Genomic DNA, 20,379 nt, shown 5'->3' with positions numbered 1-20,379 from the left:
TGTGTGGGGGTAAGGGGAGGGGAAAGGGCAGAGGAGAGGGAGAGAAAGAATCTTTTTTTTTTCCTCTTTGTCAGAGAAAGAGAGAGAGAGTGCACAAGCAGGGGGAGCAGCAGGCAGAGGGAGAAGCAGGCTCCCCACGGAGCAGGGAGCCCGACATGGGACTCAATCCCAGGACCCTGGGATCATGACCCGAGCTGAAGGCAGACACTTAACGGACTGAGTCACCCAGGTGTCCCTGAGAGAAAGAATCTTAAGCAGACTCCCCACTGAGCGTGGAGTCCAACACAGGGCTCCAGAGATCATGACCTGAGCCAAAATCAACAATCAGACACTTAACTGACTGAGCCACCCAGGCGCCCCAAAGAAACTCACTTTTTTGAACGAAACTGATTTTAATTTGTAGGACAGTTGATCAAAATTCATCTATTTAATTTATATAATGTGTAGAGTGTTTTAAAAAAATGATGTTAAGCAGAAGCTTGCAGACTAGGTTTTTATCTCCCTAATTTTTTATTACAAATATATTCATATGTAGAGAGAAATTGAAAGAAAATTACAGTGAATATCTGTGTACTCTCCACCTAGACCCAACCATTGTTATCATTTTGCTGTATTTATTTCATCACTCTCCAATTATCTGCCTATACGCATTTTATATTATTGCTGAATCATTTAAAAATAAGTTACAGATATCCTAACACTTACCCCTTAAATACTTCAGTGTGCTTCCCTAAGGAAGCTTCTCCTACCTAACTATAATACCATTATCATACCCAGTAAAAATAATAATTAGTTCAATAATGTCATCTAATACCCAGTTTTTATTCAATTTTCCCTCTCTTGTCCTAAGAATGTGTCTCACATCTGGCTTTTCTCCTGTCCAGGAGTCAATAAAGTTTTATACATAGCATTTGGTTGTTACATTTTGTAGGGGAGGAAAAAGTTTTCCATCTTTGGGGTAGCATGTCCTGGACATCGGCAATCTCTTTGCATGCTCTTCATCTAAAAGGGTCCCCTTCATTTTTTAATCGCATCAGTTTTTAAAAGACCTAGGCAGTTGTAGAGACAGTTTTGCTAGTGTTAAATAACCATAGGAAAGACATTTTTCCGCTTCCCTTGTTTACAAAAACAGAAGTTCCTGTTCTGAGATTCTGAGCTTTTAAAGTTTAACCTAATCATCAGCTGATACGGTTCCAAATAAAACAGCCACTGACGAAAAAAAGAGAAGACTGAATTTACACAATAAATTCGTTCCGGCAATCACTAGTTAGGACTGCTATAGCTAGTTAATTAGCTGCCATGGGGTTCATTTTCTGCTAGGTAAGAGGGAGATCATAGCTACTTTGCAAGGTAAGGATTACCATGAGATAATTATGTGAATACCTAGCATAGCAGAGAAGCTTAATAAATGCTGGTTTCATTCTCCTAAGTCCCTACTTGTTGTCTAAGAATGGGGTATTTCCAAATTGGTAAACTTCCCAAGTGTGAATCTTGCTTTGAACATTTTGGTGCCAATTCAATTGCAAAACATAAAGTCCATACTTAAGTTTTACACCACATTTTACCTTGCTTTGCTTTGGGTGGTGTTTTGAAAGTAGTATCTGTGCACCTTTTTTTGAGTTTATTACACAAATGATTTCTGAAAAGCACTCCTAAAAATAATTTAAGACAACAATCATTTCTATTTTAAATTGACATTTTAATCTAAATATGTTTTTGGTTTTCTTTCTATTTCTGCTAGCATTGTATCTTTAAAATATGACATTTGGGGCACCTGCATGGCTCAGTCAGTTCAGTGTCTGCCTTTGGCTCAGGTCATGATCCTGGAGTCCTGGGATTGAGCCCCGCATCAGGCTCTCTGTTCAGTGGGGAGTCTGCTTCTCCCTCTGCCTCTGCTCCTTCCCTTGCTCATTCTCTCTCTCTCTTTCTCTCAAATAAATAAATAAAATCTTAAAAAAACATATATGACATTTAAGGAGCACCTGGCTGGCTCAGTTGATTGAGTGTGCAACTCTTCATTTTGGGGTTAGAGATTCGAGCCCCAAGCTGGGTGTAGAGACTACTTAAAAATAAAATCATTAAAAAAATATATGACATTTAAAAAATAATAGAATACAATTTCAAATTACTTGCATGAAGGTATGGACACAGTTCTAATGAACTATCTTTAAAAACTAGGGCACTTGGGTGGCTCAGTTAGTTAAGTGTCTGCCTTCCATTCAGGCCATGATCCCAAGGTTCTGGGGTCGAGTACCACACCAGGCGCCTTGCTCAGCAGGGAGTCTGCTTCTCCCTCTGCCTGCCACTCCCTCTGTTTGTGTTCTTTCTTTATCTGACAAATAAATAAATAAAATCTTTATTTTTTTTAAAGATTTTATTCATTTATGAGAGAGAGAGAGAGAGAGAGAGAGAAAGAGAGCACAAGCAGGTGGGGGAGCAGAGGGAGAGGGAGAAGCAAACTCCCCAGTGAGCAGGGAGCCCGACGCAGGGCTCCATGCCAGGACCCTGGGATCGTGGCCTGAGCCAAAGACAGCCGCCCAACTGACTAAGCCACCCAGCGTAATATAAGTTAAAAAAAATTAGAGAGATACATTTTGAACAAGCTTTACCATCTTGCTGGTATTGCTCTTGTTAATAAATCAATAAATCTTTGATATGTCTTATTCTAAAAAAATTAAAGGGATACATATTACATAAAATTATAATTTTCTTTTTAAATTTTTATTTATTTATTTATTTTTAAAAATTTATTTATTGTAGAGAGAGAGGGACATCAGGAGCAGGAGAGGCAGAGGGAGAGGGAGGGAGAATCTCAAGCAGACTCCGTGCTCAGCGTGGAGCCTGACATGGGGCTCAATCCCAGGACCCTGAGACCATGACTCCAGCTGAAACCAAGGGTCAGACACTGAACTTGCTGTGCCATCCAGGTGCCCTCTTTTTTTTTTTAAGAATTTTTTTTTTTTTGGTGGGCAGCAAAGTTTATTGAGTGATAGTAAAGTTTATTGGGCAATAGCACAAAGCTCCCAAGAGAGAGGGGACCCAAGAGGGTTGCCCTAAAGATTTTATTTTTAATAATTTCTACATCAGTGTGGGGCTCAGACTCACAGCCCTGAGATCAAAAGTTGCATGCTGCACTGACTGAGCCAGCCAGGTGCCCCTAAAATTAAATTTTTCTAACAACTAATTTTATAATAGCTAATTAATTATCTTTGAAGTAGAAAGATTCAATAAGTCACTAAAGATTATAAAAAAGAAAATTATCCTTCTCAGAGCACCGTTTTTAAAAAGATACAGAAGAGATAGAATGGATTATCAAAATTCTCTACTTAGGATCTCTACGTCATCACTATACTTTAACGTTAAACCTGCCACATAAATAGCTAGAAACGGGAAAAAAGAAGCCATCTTTTAAAGCATAGTTTTCATTGTATTATTTTGGAACACAATTGGTCGTTAACAATAAATACAATTTTCAAACGGTATCCTCGTAGTCACCTACCACATGGGCCAACTATTTTGGTGGTTTTGTTAACACCAAGTTCGTGCAATCCATGCCAAGGTAACACCAAATAAAGGTCCTTGTTAATGAATTATATAGGTCACTTCTCGAATGATAATAATAACTTTATAATAAGAAGCCATAAAAGAATGTATGTATATTTTTGTTTCTTACTTCCAGCTGTATTTTCTGTGTGTGTGTTTTAGAAGATTACATACAACTACTGTAGCAATTTTCTTTTACTGTAACTTCCTAGCATTACGTATATTTACTTAATATGGGGTGATTATATCATAAAGTAAGGCACTTTGTGAATTTCAATGGCTACATGAATACGCACAGGTTTGTTCATATTTAGATGACTGTATTCTGGTTTGTTATTAATCACCACCATGCAGGACAACATACAATAGCCAACTTGAGGGCTTAGACATGATTGTGAATGTTTGTTGCAAAATACTTCCTTAAGTAGGACAAATAGCTGATTGACCCCAGGAAATCTAATCTCCTTATGTCAAGCTGAAGTAAGTGGAAGTAGACTGTGCATTGAAAATGCTGTAAGATTAGAGAGAACAACGTCAATTAAAGCAGTGCGCTTTTATAATTTCCCAACATTACAAGAGAACTCACCACCAAGTAGAAGCTAGTAATCAGAAATAAGAGAACTATTTTTAAGCAAATTTCCTACCAATTAGCGACATGAATTTCCTTCTCTAGTCCTGCTGGTTTGCTCACTATGGAACCCCCTCCCCACGTCTCTCATCTCTGCCTATTACAGTCTCAAGGGTCTCACTCTTTCCCGAGCTACGATACTGATGTTTCTGGGCCATGCGATTTAATATTTGATTATATACTGTTTTGTGCTAGTCTTTAATTGTTTTGGGTGTGTTATGCATTCTCTTGTCAACTAGACTGTAGTCCCTGAGGCTAGGACCATATGTCATATTTCTTTGTTAATGCTTTTTATGCTAAACATGGTCGGCACTAAGTAACGTCTTGTAGGAAAATCTAAAAATAACCATTGATTTTATATAACTATGGCTAGAACTCAAACCAAAAAAATCTTCATGTCTGTGTGGGGTAAAGGACACTCACTGGGCACCGTTGTTTTCAAATTCATTCAGATCCGCTGGTTACAGTGAAGATAAATCCATTCCAGTTGCCTTAGCTAGATAGATACCTATAATAAGCAGACAGGATGATTTCATGGAACCCAACTGCAAATTGGTGATTAAGATTGAATTTAGGAATTAGAAGGTCAGAAACCAGGCAGTGTCTTTTTCTAAAAGTGAGCGTGGTTTCTCTTTTTTCCATTTCTCCACCCAGCTGCTTCCACCTCACTGTGTAGGTGGAGGCCAGTCTCCCTTTCCTCCATGTGTCTTAGCATGGCTTCTCCAGTAACAACCTTCCATGGTCTTACAAGTCCAAGACCCTTGAGTAACGGACCCAGCCTTCACATTCCATTTCTAAATTTGTGACAGGAAAATACGATTGGCCTGTGATGGGTCACATAGTAATCCCTGGCCCAATCAGCCACCACCTGGGTAGCTAGGATCATGTGGTTCAACATTTTTTTCTCAGCAGGGGTGTGGGAAAAATTCTCAAAGAAGAAGAAAGACAGAAGGCAATTTGATTGATGCAACAACTACAGTTCAAATCTATAGGAAATTGCAACAAATGTTCTCTAGGTGTCTTCCCAGCTCATAACTCCCTTCCTCTGAGAATTACCTGACCCGGGGGGGTAGGCCCCCCGCAGACATATTTGTACTAACTGACATTGGACTTCTGGCCAACCGACCAAACCAGTGCGATCACTCTTCCCAAGCCAGGTTAACCTGGTGTTCTCCGGGCAAGTTTGATTTGAGGCCAAGAAACTGCCCCTCAGGCTAGGCGGATTGGTCTTTTGAGAGGAAAGGCTGCGGACTCAGAACTGTTTCAGGACCATCTTTCCCCTCTCTGTGCCCAGGAAAGAGAGAAGAATGAAGCAGACATCCTTTGGAAGTAGAGCTGAGACAGTGGGGCAAGCCCCTCCTGGTTCTTCAAGGCCTGAATACTTCCCGATTCCAGAAGCCCAACCACTTTACTGCCCTTCAGTTCTGTGAGACATCTCCACATTATTTTTTTTTTTCTGTTTACATTAGCTTGAGCTGGTTTCTGTTATTTGCAACCAAAATAGTTGTAACTGAGACATCCAGATTAAAAGTAAGAGTCTTTCCTATACTTGTCCATTGGGACAAGTCAGTCATGTGAAGATGCCAATATTTTGTTGCCATGAAAAGTTTCTAAATTTATCTTGTAGACTCACATATCTGTGTGGCTATACAGTGCATCTGTCGGTGACTCATGAGGATTAAATAGTATGGGAGGCTGACTCGCAGTTGGGTGTTATATGATTTCTTGAAAGAGAACAATTTATGAAGGAAAATTGGCCTTGAAATTTTCTTTTTTTTTTAAAGACTGTACGTATGTATGTATTTATTTATTTATTTATTATTTGAGAGACAGTGAGACTATGAGAGAGAGAGCATGAGCAGGACAGAAGGAGAGGGAGAGGGAGAAGCAGGCTCTCCACTGAGCTGGGAGCTCGACCTGGGGCTCCATCCCAGGACTCTGAGATCAGGACCTAAACCGAAGGCAGACACTTAACCAACTGAACCACCCAGGCGCCCCGGCTTTGAAATTTTCTGATCATTTACTGTACGTCTGGGTTTTTTTTTTTTTTCCATTTTTTTCTTTTCAAGTTATTACTTAAATTCTAGTTAGTTAACATATATGGTAAAATTGGTTTCGTATATGTCTGTTCCTATAACTGATGCTCGTTAACCGTTTTCGAAGCACGTTTACACACATTCTCTTATTTGATATTCACAATGATCCTCTGAGCAAACATCATCTCAATTTCATAAATGAAGACGCTGAGGCACACAGAGATCAAGTGATTTGGTCGGTATCATTAACCTAGGAAGGATACAACACAAACTCCCGGCCAGTGATCTTTACGTACTTCTGACCTGCATTCAGTCTGTCTTCCTACAGCCAGGGTACGTATGTGTGTACGTAGGCAGCTAGGTATTTACAAAATCTCTCTTTTCTATTGAAGTGTTAAATAGGTACAGACAAGTACCCAAATCATAAGCGTACAGCTCAGTGAATTATTGCAAAGTGAACATACCATGTCATCACCAATGGGGCCTGAAAGTGGATATGACTAGCGCCTCCTTTCTGCCTCCTCACAATCTCTATTCCCTCCCTCTTCCCAAAAGGAAATCACTCTCTTCACTTTTAACCCCATAGATTTGCCTGTTTTCAAACTTTACATAAATGGAACTGGGCAATATGGATACTTGTGTTCAACATTTTTATTCTTATGCGACGCATCTACTTTGTTGTACGTGACTGTAGTTCATACATTACTATTCTTTTTTTTTTTTTAAAGATTTTATTTATTTATTTGACAGAGATAGAGACAGCCAGCGAGAGAGGGAACACAGCAGGGGGAGTGGGAGAGGAAGAAGCAGGCTCATAGCGGAGGAGCCTGATGTGGGGCTCGATCCCCTAACGCCGGGATCACGCCCTGAGCCGAAGGCAGACGCTTAACCGCTGTGCCACCCAGGCGCCCCCATACATTACTATTCTTATATAGTATTCCATTCAATGAATATACTACAGCTTATGTTTCTAACCTATTATCTATCGATATTTGGATTGTTTTTAGTTTAGGGCTATAATGGATGCTGCTGCGAGGAGCCTTCATGAGCATATCTTTCGGTGTACCACATTCATGCCCTATTGAGTAAATACCTAGGAATGAAATTGCTGGGTCAAAAGTTCAAATTTAATGGCTACTGCAAGGCAGTTTTCCAGTGTGGGCGTATCAACTTACGCTTCCACCCCACTGGTAGAGGAAAACTTTGGCTGTTCCATAGTCTCATCAACACTTGTTATTTTCTACTTTTAATTTAAGCATTCTGGTGGGGCGCCTGGCTGGCTCGGTCGGAGGAGCATGAGACTCTTTGATCTCGGGGTTGTGAGTTCAAGCCACAGGTTGGGTGTAAAGATTACTTAAAAAGAAAATCTTTAAAGAAAAAGCATTCGGGGCGCCTAGGGGTGCAGTTGGTTGAGCGTCTGACTCTTGGTTTTGGCTCAGGTCATGATCTCATGCGCTGTGGGATCCAGCCCCAGGTCAGGCTCCGTGCTCAGCAGGGAGTCTACTTGAAGATTCTCTCTCCCTTTCCCTCTGCCCTTCCCCCCACTCATGCGCACATGCTCGTGTGCTCTCTCAAATAAATAAATAAATAAATAAATAAATAAATAAATAAATATTTAAAAAAAATTGTTCTAGAGGCAGTTGATTGGCTCCGTCAGTAGAGCACGTGACTCTTAATCTTGGGGTTGTAGATTCGAGCCCCACCTTAGGTGTAGAGATTACTTAAAATCTTAAAAAAAAAAAAAGCATTATGTGTGTGAATGATATACATCATTATGGTTTTAATTTTTTCCCCCCTGATAACTAATGAGCTTGAGTAGATTTTTATGTTTATTGGTTATTTGGATATCTTTTTTTGTAAAGGGCTGCTTTCAAGTTTTGCCCGTTTTCTCTATTGATTTGTAAGAATTCTTTATGTATTCTGAGAAAGATACATTACCCTGTGTAATATGCATTGCAAATATCTTCTCCCCTTCTGTGGTTTGCATTTTCAACCTTGAATTTTTGACATCAAAGAAATTATAGCATCTTATTTGCACTTCTCTGCTTCATTAAAAAAGGTAATGATTTCAATTATTTGGGATAAAATCCAACCAAACAAGATGCTCAAATGGCACTTCTCTCTCCATTTTGGCTCAGCCCCGAAGCTGAAAACAACACAATGGTCGATCAGTACTCTCCAGTCACTCTGGATCTGCTAAGAGCATGTAAATACCTCTGGCTTTCATGAACCCACCACTGACCTTGAAAGGATAAGGAGTTTGATATAGAAAAGACAGAAGAGTGAGGATTTCTTTGGAAAGAGCTGTCTCCTCCTTCCACCATCACATGAGGTCAAGAAGGAGCACGCACTCACTTAACTCAAACCAAATGAGAGGTGCCTCAGACTTTCCAGAATTTTTGCCCTGGAGTATCAGGAAGAAGGACTTCGGGTCTGCTCCTTGGCAAAGCTGAAGGTTGCAGAGTCTGAAGCCTCACGAGCTGCAGGACTACGTTGGGTAGAAAGGGGACTTTCACTTGCAGAAGGCAAAGGGGAGTAGGGCCCAGTGAACGAAGGGGAATCCATTAAAAGCACTGGCCTGAGATCACCTGAAAAGGAATCTTACCTCCTGGCCCCGCAGTGGGTGAAGGAACCATCAGAAGTCCAGGTTTGAGGGAGTTATTAAAAACTGACAGCCAGGGATGTGTTGTCAGCATTAGGGAGCTAGAGTCAGTCTGTGGAGGGAGAGAGGGAACTTCTGAGAAAAAGTCTGGAGAGAAAGAGTCAGCCTTGGAGAGCCTCCATACCCAGAGGGCACTGATGCCAGATGTCACAGAATACAAGACTGTTTCCCTTTCCCCCTAATCCTCTTTTCCCCCTGGCACAGGGTGGAGAGAGAGGTCAGCCCTAAGCCTTTGGGGGGGGCGGTGGGGGGGAGCAGTGTGGGAGGAAAGGAGCAGCTGACAAGGCACCTCCCCCACGCAGGTTCTCGGGCCTCAGGCAGGCCTGAGCTGGGGCAGCAGAGGAGGGTTAGCTCTGAACATGCTTGGAATTTTGAAATTGTCCTTGATGAGACTGGGGTTATGTGATTAAAAGCCTGGACTGGAATCTTCTCCAAATTCTCTCCTCCCCTGTTTCTATTCCGATGCTTCATCCGTCTACTGAGTTTTCAACTTCAATTCTTACAATTTTCATCTCCAGAAATTCTGTTTGGCTTTTTATCACATCTGTCTAACCATTTTTTGTAGTCTTTTGTTCCTCACTCATAGTTTCAAACCCCGTTTTTATTCTTTAAATATATGAAACCCAGTGCTTTTATGTGGGGGTCTGACAATCGCAATTCCTGAAATCTTTGCAGATCTGCTTTTTCTGTTTTGTTTCTGCTCCCACTTGCTTCGAGTGCCTTATTTCCTCGCGTTGTTAGACTTATTTCACCCTGAGCTAAATTGTTGGCCTTGGCGTTTTATCTGTGGAATTTCTTTGAGGTCCAGGTTGAAACTGTAGTCTTCCTGCCTGTTGCCTGGGGGAACTAACAACCCTGCGAGGACTTCAAGTTCAATGGTCATCTGAGGTTTCAAACCTCTCAGGGAACATGCCTTTGGATTGAAAATCCACCGGAGGTCAGTTTGGGCTATAATTGCTCAGGGGAGGTTTTTCTATGGTATTGTTCTCAACCAGAAACAAGTTCAAGACAGGCAAGTGTCCTGCTGTCTACTTCTGAGTGATAAATTTGTTTCTCTTTGGGACCTCTGTGGTCCCAGCTTTATTCAGATCTGCTAGTAGATACTCTACTTGGGTAGGCCCTAGCCGTGATTTCCCGTCCCCCCCTACGCTGTGCCGCCATCAAAATGGAAGCCCGAGGTCACCAAAGTTCTTCAGAAGCCTTAAGGCTAAGCCGGCTTCGGTGCTTACTTCACCTCCCAGAATTCCCACTTTCACTTCATTTCTGGCCTTGGTAGCTTTTCATTGTAACATGCCAATCAGCATCACATTTGAAATATTGTTTTTCAATAATTTATTCCAGGTTAAACCTCATGTGGGGTTTACCAAACCTCTTAGAGCCTTCTATTTGCTCACCAAACCTGTGTTACTCTCCTCCTGGGCGCACTTACTTCTGGAAAGACTCCCTGCTCAGTGGGGAGACAGCCTGCTTCTCCCTCTCCCTCTCCCTCTGTTCACCCCCCTTCCACTTGTGCTCTCTCTCTCAAAAAATTAATTAAAAAAGGAGGAGGGCAAAGGATTTTTTTGTTCTTTCAGAGTAACTGGATATGTGGCTGAGTTTTTCACCTCGCCAGGGACACTTAACTGAAACTGGTAATGACAAATAGGGCTACTTTCATAGTAGCTACGGATGGCTTTAACATTTCTTTTTTCTTTTCTTTTTTTTTAAAGATTTTCTTTATTTATTTGACAGAGAGAGACAGCCAGCGAGAGAGGGAACACAGGCAGGGGGAGTGGGAGAGGAAGAAGCAGGCTCCCAACAGAGGAGCCTGATGTGGGGCTCGATCCTAGAACGCTGGGATTACGCCCTGAGCCGAAGGCCGCTGCTTAAGGACTGGACCACCCAGGCGCCCCGGGATGCCTTTAACATTTCTAAAGAAACATTAAGAAAGTGATAGCACTTCACTGGGGCACCTGGCTGGCTTAGTCGGTGGGGCATGCAACTCTTGACCTTGCGGTCCTGAGTCCGAGCCCCACATTGGGCATAAAGATAACTTAAAAAAAAAAAAAAAAAGTGGCAATAGGGCTTCTAATCTATTGAAGTAATTGTGCAGAGGAGTGAGTTTGAGCCCTCAGTGAAACGGGACTCTCACTGCCATATATTTAATACAAGTGAAGGCTTGCCATTCTAGTGCAAGGGGGTCCAAGACAACCGAGATCATCAGTCAGGCTGGGGATGTTTAGTGCCTGCAACTTCTCTAATATCTACAGTCTCTCTCAGCTTTTCAGGCAACCCCAAGGGGGTGGTTTACCAGCTTCTGGGGGAGAGAATGATTGGCTGCTCACCAAAGCTGTGTCCCTTTGCTCCTAGACCACACTTCCTAGCCTCTCTTGCAAATTGGTGTGATCTAAGTTTTGCCCAATGGAATGTGGGCAAAAGGACATTGCAGCACTTTCAGCCTGGCCCGTAAAACTCTCCTGCATAGTTATTGGTGAGCTACAGCTGTTGGCTAATGTACTTGCCCTTGCTTCTCCCTTGCCCCTGGTGGAGATACTCTGTGTTGACTCTTTCCATCTGCTGAGCCTCTTCGTTCAACCAGACCATCAGCCAGGAAGGTTGATGTGGCAAAGACACAGGACTTAGGAACGCTGAATAACAGAGGGTTTAAGTGGCCCCTTCACTCTGCGGATACCTCATCTTGAGTCTGGTTATCCACTTCATTCTCCCACCTCTTGCTGTAATGTTTAAAATTGATTCAATAAACCATGTAATTTGAAAACCAAAACCAAAACCAAAACCTGCATGAACTTTCTCTTTTGCCACTGGAAGCCAAGGACCCTAAGGCTCTGGAAGATGGCAGACCATGAGAAGAAAAAACAAAAATCTGAGTTATCCAATAGAAGGCCATTTGTTAAATGTTAATTGGAATTTGAGAGAGAAATTAAAGTGTATCAGGACATTGAGATATTAGAGTTTCTCTGTTACTGCAGCTATTGTATTAACAGATATAACCCAGGTCTCTCGGAAATTTCCGCAAAAACCTAATGTGGTTGGAGGACCTCATTAACAACCCTGGTCATCTGGATCCAGCAACCAGGACTTGGATAGAACGCTTTACTCTGCCACTGGTCCCATCTTGCTACATTGTCCACAGGGCTGTGATAATGACTGAGGACCACAAACACAAAGTTTCATTGCAACCAGGTAACAATGATAAATTCCGGGGCGTGTGTATCATTTATCTATGAGGCCAAGAAGGGACCGAGCTAAGCAAGCCAGGCCAGGGTCCAGCAGTTACACATACTGATAAAAATTGGTTTTTACATGTAACTGAATAACTGGAGTTCCCATATGGAAGGGCGTTTGTGTGGTATACCAATCCCATTCAAAAAACCACGCTCTGACTCTAGAAACCCTGAAGATTGTTGATCTTTATCCCAGTGAAGTAGGAATTTTACACAATACTTTCACACACTGAATGGGTCAGGGTACTTGGTGGAAAATAACAGAAGCCAGTTCTTTTGAACTCAAGCAAAAACAAAAAAAAACAAAAAAAATAAAATAAATTCCTAAATTATAAAGGAGAGCTTACATACTAAAAAAAAAAAAAAAAAAAAAAAGAAAGAAATCAGATGAACCCTACTCAATACATTGTCAAGAACTACAGAAAGTAAGGTTAAATGAGAACTCCAAAACCACAACATAGGCTAGTTACATGTCTTAAAAGTGTCACTCCAGGGGCACCTGGGTGGCTCAGTCAGTTAAGTGCCTGACTCTTGATTTCGGCTCAGGTCATGATCTCAGAGTCATGGGATTGAGCCCCGCATCAGGCTCTGGGCTCAGCATGGAGTCTACTTGTCCTTCTCCCTCTGCTCACCCCCTACTCACACATTCTGTCTCTCTCTTAAGTAAATAAAATCTTTAAGGAAAAAAGTGCATATATTTAAAAAAAAGCGTCACTCCCAGGATTACTTCTTTTTTTTCCCCCCCCAATTTTAAATCCAGTAGAGTTAACATGCAGTGTTATATTTGGGTGAATACTTGTTAATATAATGTCTGTAGTAACAGAGAAACTCTAAAATCTCAGGGTCCTGAGACACTTTCATTTCTCTCTCAGTCAAATTCCAATTAGCATTTAACGAATGGCCTTCCATTGGCTAACTCAGATTCTCGAGTTTCTTCCATCTCATGGTCTGCCATCTTCTGGAGCCTTAGAGTCCTTGGCTTCCAGTGGCAAAAGAGAAAGTTCATGCAGGTTTTGGTTTTGGTTTTCAAATTACGTGGTTTATTGAATTAATTTTAAACACTACAGCAAGAAGAAAGAGAATGAGGTAGATAACCAGAGTTAAGATAAGGTATCAGCAGGGTGTACACTGAATGTACAATACAGTGATTCAAGTCTATAAATGTATTACTCAGTGCTCATCAAAATGGGTGTACCCCTTCCCCTATTTCCCACATTAATTCCCCCCTCCCCATTACATATTAACTAAAGTGGAGAAAACATATTTTCACAAAGGAGGGATGTGGCAGACACCACTTTAACTAAGTGATCTATCTTAATTATCACTCATGTCAAACTGACATTCGTCTTCCGAAGCGATAAAATGGAAGGATACAGCATCATCTGCGTAGTATAAATTTGTGAAAATATTTAGCCTGAAACTAATTGGGGGGAATAATCAGGCAATTCCAGATTATGGGACATTGTACAGGACAACTTGCTGGTAATCTTCAAAATTATTATTATTATTTATTTTTATTTTTTATTTTTAAAGATTTTTAAAAATTTGTCACAGAGAAAGAGAGAGACCACAAGCAGGGGGAGAGGCAGGAAGAAGGAGAAGCAGGCTCCCTGCCGAGCAAGGAGCCCAATGTGGGACTCGATCCCAGGACCCTGGGACCATGACCTGAGCCGAAGGCAAATGCCTAACCGACTGAGCCACCCAGGCGTCCCTTATTTTTATTTTTTAAAGTAAGCTCTATGCCCAATGTGGGGTTTGAACTCACAAACCCAAGATCAAGGGTCACATGCTCTTCCAACTCAGCCAGCCAGGTGCCCCAGTGAACAATTCAAAAAATCCGAATATGTATTAGATAATACATTGTATAAACGTTACATTTCTGGAATGAGATAATAATAACATTGTAGTTATATAGCAGAATGTTCTCATTCTTAGGAAATATATACTAAGTATTTATAGGTAAAATTCTATGGCATCTATAACATACTTTCAAGTGATATAGCAAAAATTAAATGTCGGTAGCCACATAGACAGACACAGACAGAACAGCAAATGTCTCCAAAATTAACAATAGGTGAATCTAGGTGAAAGGTATATGTGTGTTCATTGTACTGTTTTTTCAACTTTTTGTAGGTTTAACATTTTCAAAACAAAAACTTTGGGAAGTTTATTTATTTATTTATTTATTTATTTATTTATTTGAGAGAGAGAGAGTGAGAGAGTATAAGCAGGGGGAAGGGGCAGAGGGAGAAGGAGAAGCAAACTCCCCACTGAGCAGGGAGCCCAATGTGGGGCTCGATCCCAAGACCTGAGCCGAAGGCAGACACTTAACTGACTGAGCCACCCAGGCGCCCCAAACGTTGGAAAGTATAAATAAATTTGTAAGGCATCTGAATTGTGCCTCGGAATTTACACGGGAGGTATAGATAGTAAATTCTCCTGGGGTGGGTCCGTGGGCAACCACCATGCTAAATGTTCATGTTAGTCTCTGACAAAACTCATGTAGCTTCTTGTGGGTATGGTATAACTCAATAAAAAGTTTTAAAAATGAGAGAGGAAAAAGAAATCACCAAAAGTCACATAGCTTACCAGTGGCAGAGCTGGGATAGAAACTCATGTTCTCACTTTTTTCCTCTCTGGAGAGCAAAAAGTCCAGAGGCTTGCTATGCCCCCAAGTCAAATAATCTACTTCACAATTTTGCAGAAGGCCAGTCTTGCAAATAATTTTTAAATCATTCCTAAGTGCTAAAGATAGTTACAGAAAAAAAGGAAAAGCATGCTTTCGAAATACTGTATTATAAGCTAAGCTTGAGAATACGCTTGGGATTTATAAGAGGATTTGAAGAATTTAATAAAACAGTTATTTAAAAGCAAGAGAACAAGAGGCTCTTTGATATGGATTTAATAAGAGTTTAGGAACAGTTAGGAAAGACTCACCTCCAGGTAGTCTAATTAATATGTTGGATTTGCTGGGGAGAAATTAATTGCTAAAGTGGAGAAATATTCTGAAAAATTATGTTTTTAGAAAGGTCACAAGGGGTGCCTGGGTGGCACAGTGGTTAAGCGTCTGCCTTCGGCACAGAGCGTGATCCCGGCGTTGTGGGATCGAGCCCCACATCAGGCTCCTATGCTGTGGGCCTGCTTCTTCCTCTCCCACTCCCCCTGCTTGTGTTCCCTCTCTCGCTGGCTGTCTCTATCTCTGTCGAATAAATAAATAAATAAAATCTTTAAAAAAAAAAAAAAAAGAAAGGTCACTAAGTCTTACAGTAATAGACCTTTGCATTTTCTCCCAGTCTTTCAAACTTCTATTCTCAGACCTGTTCTCTTTGCTCTTTTTTTCTTCCTCTCTCTCTTTGTTCTTTACCAGCACCTTCATCTGCCACTTCTCCTTTAACCAAGAACTCCATGCAAATATCTCCTAAAATCTAGATCTCTGGTCCTAGCCTCTTGCTAGGCCCCACAAGTACATTTTCAACTGCTTCTAGAATTGTGCAAAAGTATCCAGTTAACATCTCAAACTCAAAACAAATTCATTATTCTCCCTTAAACTGGGGCCCCTCCTTCTGATTTCTTTGTTCCTGACATCATCATCTTCCCAGTTACCTGCTTTACAAAACTTTGGTTTTTTTTCTTTTTTCTTTTCTTTTTTTTTTTTTTTTAAGATCTTATTTATTTATTTGACAGAGAGAGAGACAGCCAGCAAGAGAGGGAACACAAGTAGGGGGAGTGGGAGAGGAAGAAGCAGGCTCCCAGTGGAGCAGGGAGCCCGATACCGGGCTCAACCCCAGGACCCCGGGATCACGCCCTGAGCCGAAGGCAGACACTTAACGACTCAGCCACCCAGGTGCCCCTTGGATTTTTTTTTCTAATCCCACCTTCTCCTCTGCCCTATAGATTTAGTCCTGTTCAAAATTGCATGTACTCCTCTTGCACAGAACCGCTTGTCTCAGCCCCGGTCTTTCCCTTCCTGTTATCTATTCTCATCACTGGTAACCCTCAGTCACGGAAGCAGGATACTATTGACATCTGGACAGGATCATTCTTCATCGTAGGGGTTGTTCTGGGCATTGTGGGATGTTTAGCGGCATCCCTAGTCTCTGCCGACTAGGTGTCAGTAACACTCCCTCGGTTCTGAAAACCAAGTATGTCTCTAGACACTGTCAAATGTCCCCTGAGGAGCAAAATCACCCCTAGTTAGAACCACTGCGATAGCCTAAATGATTGCCATAGCCTTCTATTAGAAACGTCTTCCCACTGGGGCGCCTGGGTGGCTCAGTCAGTGAAGCATCTGCCTTCAGCTCAGGTCATGATCCCGGGGTCCTGGGATCCAGCCCCTCACTGGGCTCCCTGCTCAGTAGGGAGTCTGCTTCTCCCTCTGCCTCTGCCTGCCACTCCCCCTGTTTGTGCTCTCTCTCCCTTTCTCTTTGTCAAATAAATAAATAAAATTTAAAAAGGAACATCTTCCCATCTGCAAGGAGTCCCACCGTCCATTTATTCTAGACATTGTTACTGGTTTACTCTTCTTACGGTTTAACTCTGATCATACTATTTCCTTGTCCATAAATGCTTAGTAGTTCCCTACTGCCTACGGAATAACGCACAAATCCCTCAGCTTAGTGTTTAAGCCTCCTTTTCATATGGCCCTAACCTAGGTCTCAAATATAGTTCCCACTGTTTCTATGTTCATTGTTTCAGCTTTGTGACCTCTGAAACTTTTCTTACGAGATTTTTTTCACTCATTATTCAGTCAACAAAACTTTATCGAGCAACTATGAAGTTTAAGTGCTACGTTGGACACTGAAGCTATAAAGTGAGACTCAGCCCCTTCTTCACAGAGTTTAGCTCAGAGAGCCGAGATGAACAATGATCTGAACACCAGTGCTTTTGGCCTGCCTCGTAGTCCCTTCTACTTCTTCCAGCAACAGGGCCTCCCTTTGCTGTAGGGACCCCTTCCATGAGATTCAGGTGGGGCTGATTCATCATTCACCATTTTGGAGATGAGGAAACGGAAGCTTAGGAAATTTGATGAGGAAATTCAGACTTGGGGGAAGTTCAGTGTAATTTCCAAGTGACCGGCACAAGGTCACACCGCTGGTGAATCACAGAGCCAGAACCTGAAGGCAAGTTCTAACTATTTTAACGCCAGAGTCCACATGCTTGACCATTATGCTGCACTGAGTCTCTATTAAAAAAGTCAAAGGATTTTTAAAAATTCATGTGTGTGTAACAACATCTTTTCTTCTTCCTTTTTCTAAGGTTTTATTTATTTATTTATTGTATTTATTTGAGAGAGAGTGTGCGCACGCGCACACACGAGTGGGGGGGTGGAGGGCAGGAGAGGGAAACGCAGACTCCCCGCTGAGCAGGGAGCCCAATTTGGGGCTACATCCCAGGACTCCAGGATCGTGACCTGAGCCGAAGGCAGATGCTTAACCGACTGAGCCATCCAGGCGCTCTTCAAAGGATTTTTTAAAACCAGATTTTATTTATTTAGAGAGAGCACATGAGTGGGGGGAAGGGCAGAGAGAGAGAGAGAATCAGACTACGCTCAGCCTGGAGTCCCACACAGGGCTCGATCCCACGACCCTGAGATCAAGATCTGAGCCGAAATCAACAGTGAGACGTTTAACCCACTGAGCCACCCAGGCAACCTGAGAAACCAAAAGATTAGTGTCACGATTGCAATCTACTGGGCATCAATACCTCAGCTGCCAGAAAGCTCAGCCCGTGCTTGTGTTGGGGAAATAGAATTAAAAACAAAATCTCCTCTCAATTGAGAAAAGCTCTCCACAAAAATAGAAAAAAGGAGAAACTTGAAATTTGAATAAGCAATTAATCAGAAGGTGACGCAGAACACAGGTAACCCTCTACCGGGATTGCAAAGACAGAAAGCAGTGTCCCTCTTTTGTACGGCTGAGTGGACGTAACCCGTTCAAGACTATTTGACAGGTTTTGCAATTTGGAGTCTCCTGACAACCGAGACTCATCTCCTTCCAGCAAACTGGGAGATTGGGTTTTATCTTCTTTGAGGATAAGAAAACATTCCTGAGTTGTAAGATTGGCCAAGGCCTTGTTTAGCCATTAAATAGATGTACATACATTTGAAAAGAACAAAGAAAATAATTCAGACAGAAAAAGGAGAGGGGGAAAGTCTCCTTACTCAGTTCTCAGCGGGGAGAAAATTTGCATTTGTCCTCATACTTGTTCCAGCCTTTAAGAAGATCAGCCAATATTTTCAAGCTGACATTATGCACTATATTTTTACTCCATTTATTTATATTTAATTTTATGTTGCTTTGTAAATTTTTTAAAGTCATTTTCTTGGACTGATATAAACTTTCTTTCTAGAAACTCACATTTTTCTTTCCCTTTTTTTGGCCAAGAGGAGGATTGCAATAAATCTTATGAAACGATGGATAGCTTTCAGCTCCGAAGACTTGGGAGCAACTATGAAGCTGTTGAGGTTCAATCCATCCACCACCAGACAAGCATCAGGCAGGAGCCAGCCATCAGGGCCCAAAGAATATGGATGAGCCTGCCCTCTTGGAGGTCGAGAACAATCATGTACCAAAGGAATACGGAGTAGAGGATATATTCAAGTCTATCTTATTACTGACTCTCAAGCTTTACAGGTAAACCTTGAAATAATGCTTAGAAAATTATTAATCCACCTATTTCTTCCTTTTTATTGTCAGCTCTACTCTTAATTTATTTTTATTTTTATTATTTATTTTTTTAGGAGATTTTATTTATTCATTTGACAGAGAGAGAGAGCCAAGCACAAGCAGGGGGAGCAGCAGAGGGAGAAGAAGAAGCAGGCTCTCCACTGAGCAAGGAGTACGACTCGGGGCTGGATTCCAGGACTCCAGGATCATGACCTGAACCGAAGGCAGACGTTCAACTGACTGAGTCACCTAGGCGCCCCTAATTAATTTATTCTTAAAGTAATCTCTGCACCCAACATGGGACTCGAACTCACAACCCCGAGATCAAGAGCTGCATGTTCTACTGAAGGAGCCAGCCGGGAGCCCCAGTCAGCAGTCCTCTTAAGGGAAGTATACATGTATCTTTCAAATGCTCTCACTGGGATTAATAACTGACAAAAAGAAAGCAGCATTCACTCTGAACAAATGAATGAAAAGTCATTTCCAAGCGTAACTAACATACAATTCAACAAGATAAGATAGGGCCTAGGACAGAGACTTGAGATACTGAGTAACATTTAACCTTTGACAAAAGACCAAAGGAGGCATATTAAAATTTTTTAAATTTTACATCGAGTACAATCAGGCAGCATCAAACTGGAAGTGGTTAGGAATGCCCCACCAATTGGGGTGATGCGGGAGAGCTAGGTTCTTGTCTCATGGAATCAAAGAATGAATCCCACAGACAAAGGAGAGTGAGCAAAGTGACAGAAGTTTATTAATCAGGGGGCGCCTGGGTGGCACAGCGGTTAAGCGTCTGCCTTCGGCTTAGGGCGTGATCCTGGCGTTATGGGATCGAGCCCCACATCAGGCTCTTCCTCTCCCACTCCCTCTGCTTGTGTTCCCTCTCTCACTGGCTGTCTCTCTGTGTCGAATAAATAAATCTTTAAAAAAAAAAAGTTTATTAATCAAAGATACAGGAAAAGCTCTCGGGAGTAAGAGGGGTCCCGACAGGGTTGCCAACGAGGGCCTTTAGGGTTGGTCTTTTATAGAAAGCTAACCAGGGAACTTAAATCCTTTTAACATCTCTATTGATAACACTTTCAATGACTTACTTCCTTTTTATTCTTTGGTTATTCTTTGTTGATTATAGGTGATTATCATAAAAAAAAGACACCCACCTCATATGCCTAGGGCAGGGTGGTCTGGTTTGTTCCCTTATCTCTGGTTTCCCCGCACCTCCACATTTCTGGGCTTTCTGTGAGCCTGATCACAGAACCCCATATCTCTCTCGACCTAGACCCACCTAGGGGCTCCAGGAGAGACTTTCATAGAGAAAAGAGAGAAGCAAAGTAAGAAAATTACTGATTCTAAGCTATTGGTTATAGCTTAGAATCTAGACGGCTGTTTGTGACTGGTTGTCCTGAGGTTTCCATTTCTTAACTTTGAGACATTTACAGGTTTAGATTTTGCTTTGCTTACATAATGCCACTAAGGCATTAGAACCACCTGTCTAGTGGCCGCCTTGTTCAATTAACGTAACACCTTTTAGAGTAACCTGGAGGCTGGCATTCGACTGGAGTTTAGTGGTCTGATCTGAAAACTCTTAGAGAGTCCCAGACTTCTGTGTTAAAATGCAAAC

The 20,379-nt window shown here is 41.8% G+C and overlaps 1 protein-coding gene and 1 long non-coding RNA gene across 6 annotated transcripts in view; one reads left to right on the top strand and one right to left on the bottom strand.

Annotated features, from left to right (window-relative positions):
* The window catches only part of PPM1B (protein phosphatase, Mg2+/Mn2+ dependent 1B), a 216,955-nt gene that overhangs the window by 89,319 nt on the left and 107,257 nt on the right, over nt 1-20,379 (bottom strand). The gene's annotated exons all lie outside the window — the stretch shown is intronic.
* LOC125283154 (uncharacterized) lies at nt 1,286-19,658 on the top strand. The gene is made up of 3 exons (XR_007190780.2): nt 1,286-1,350; nt 18,477-18,725; nt 18,833-19,658. It is a non-coding gene; the product is annotated as an uncharacterized LOC125283154 (long non-coding RNA).

The sequence above is a fragment of the Ursus arctos genome, unplaced genomic scaffold (genome assembly GCF_023065955.2).
Source record: "Ursus arctos isolate Adak ecotype North America unplaced genomic scaffold, UrsArc2.0 scaffold_8, whole genome shotgun sequence".
Lineage (NCBI taxonomy): Eukaryota > Metazoa > Chordata > Mammalia > Carnivora > Ursidae > Ursus > Ursus arctos.
The sequence above is the reverse complement of the archived record's forward strand: the minus strand, read 5'-3'. Positions and strand labels throughout refer to the sequence as shown.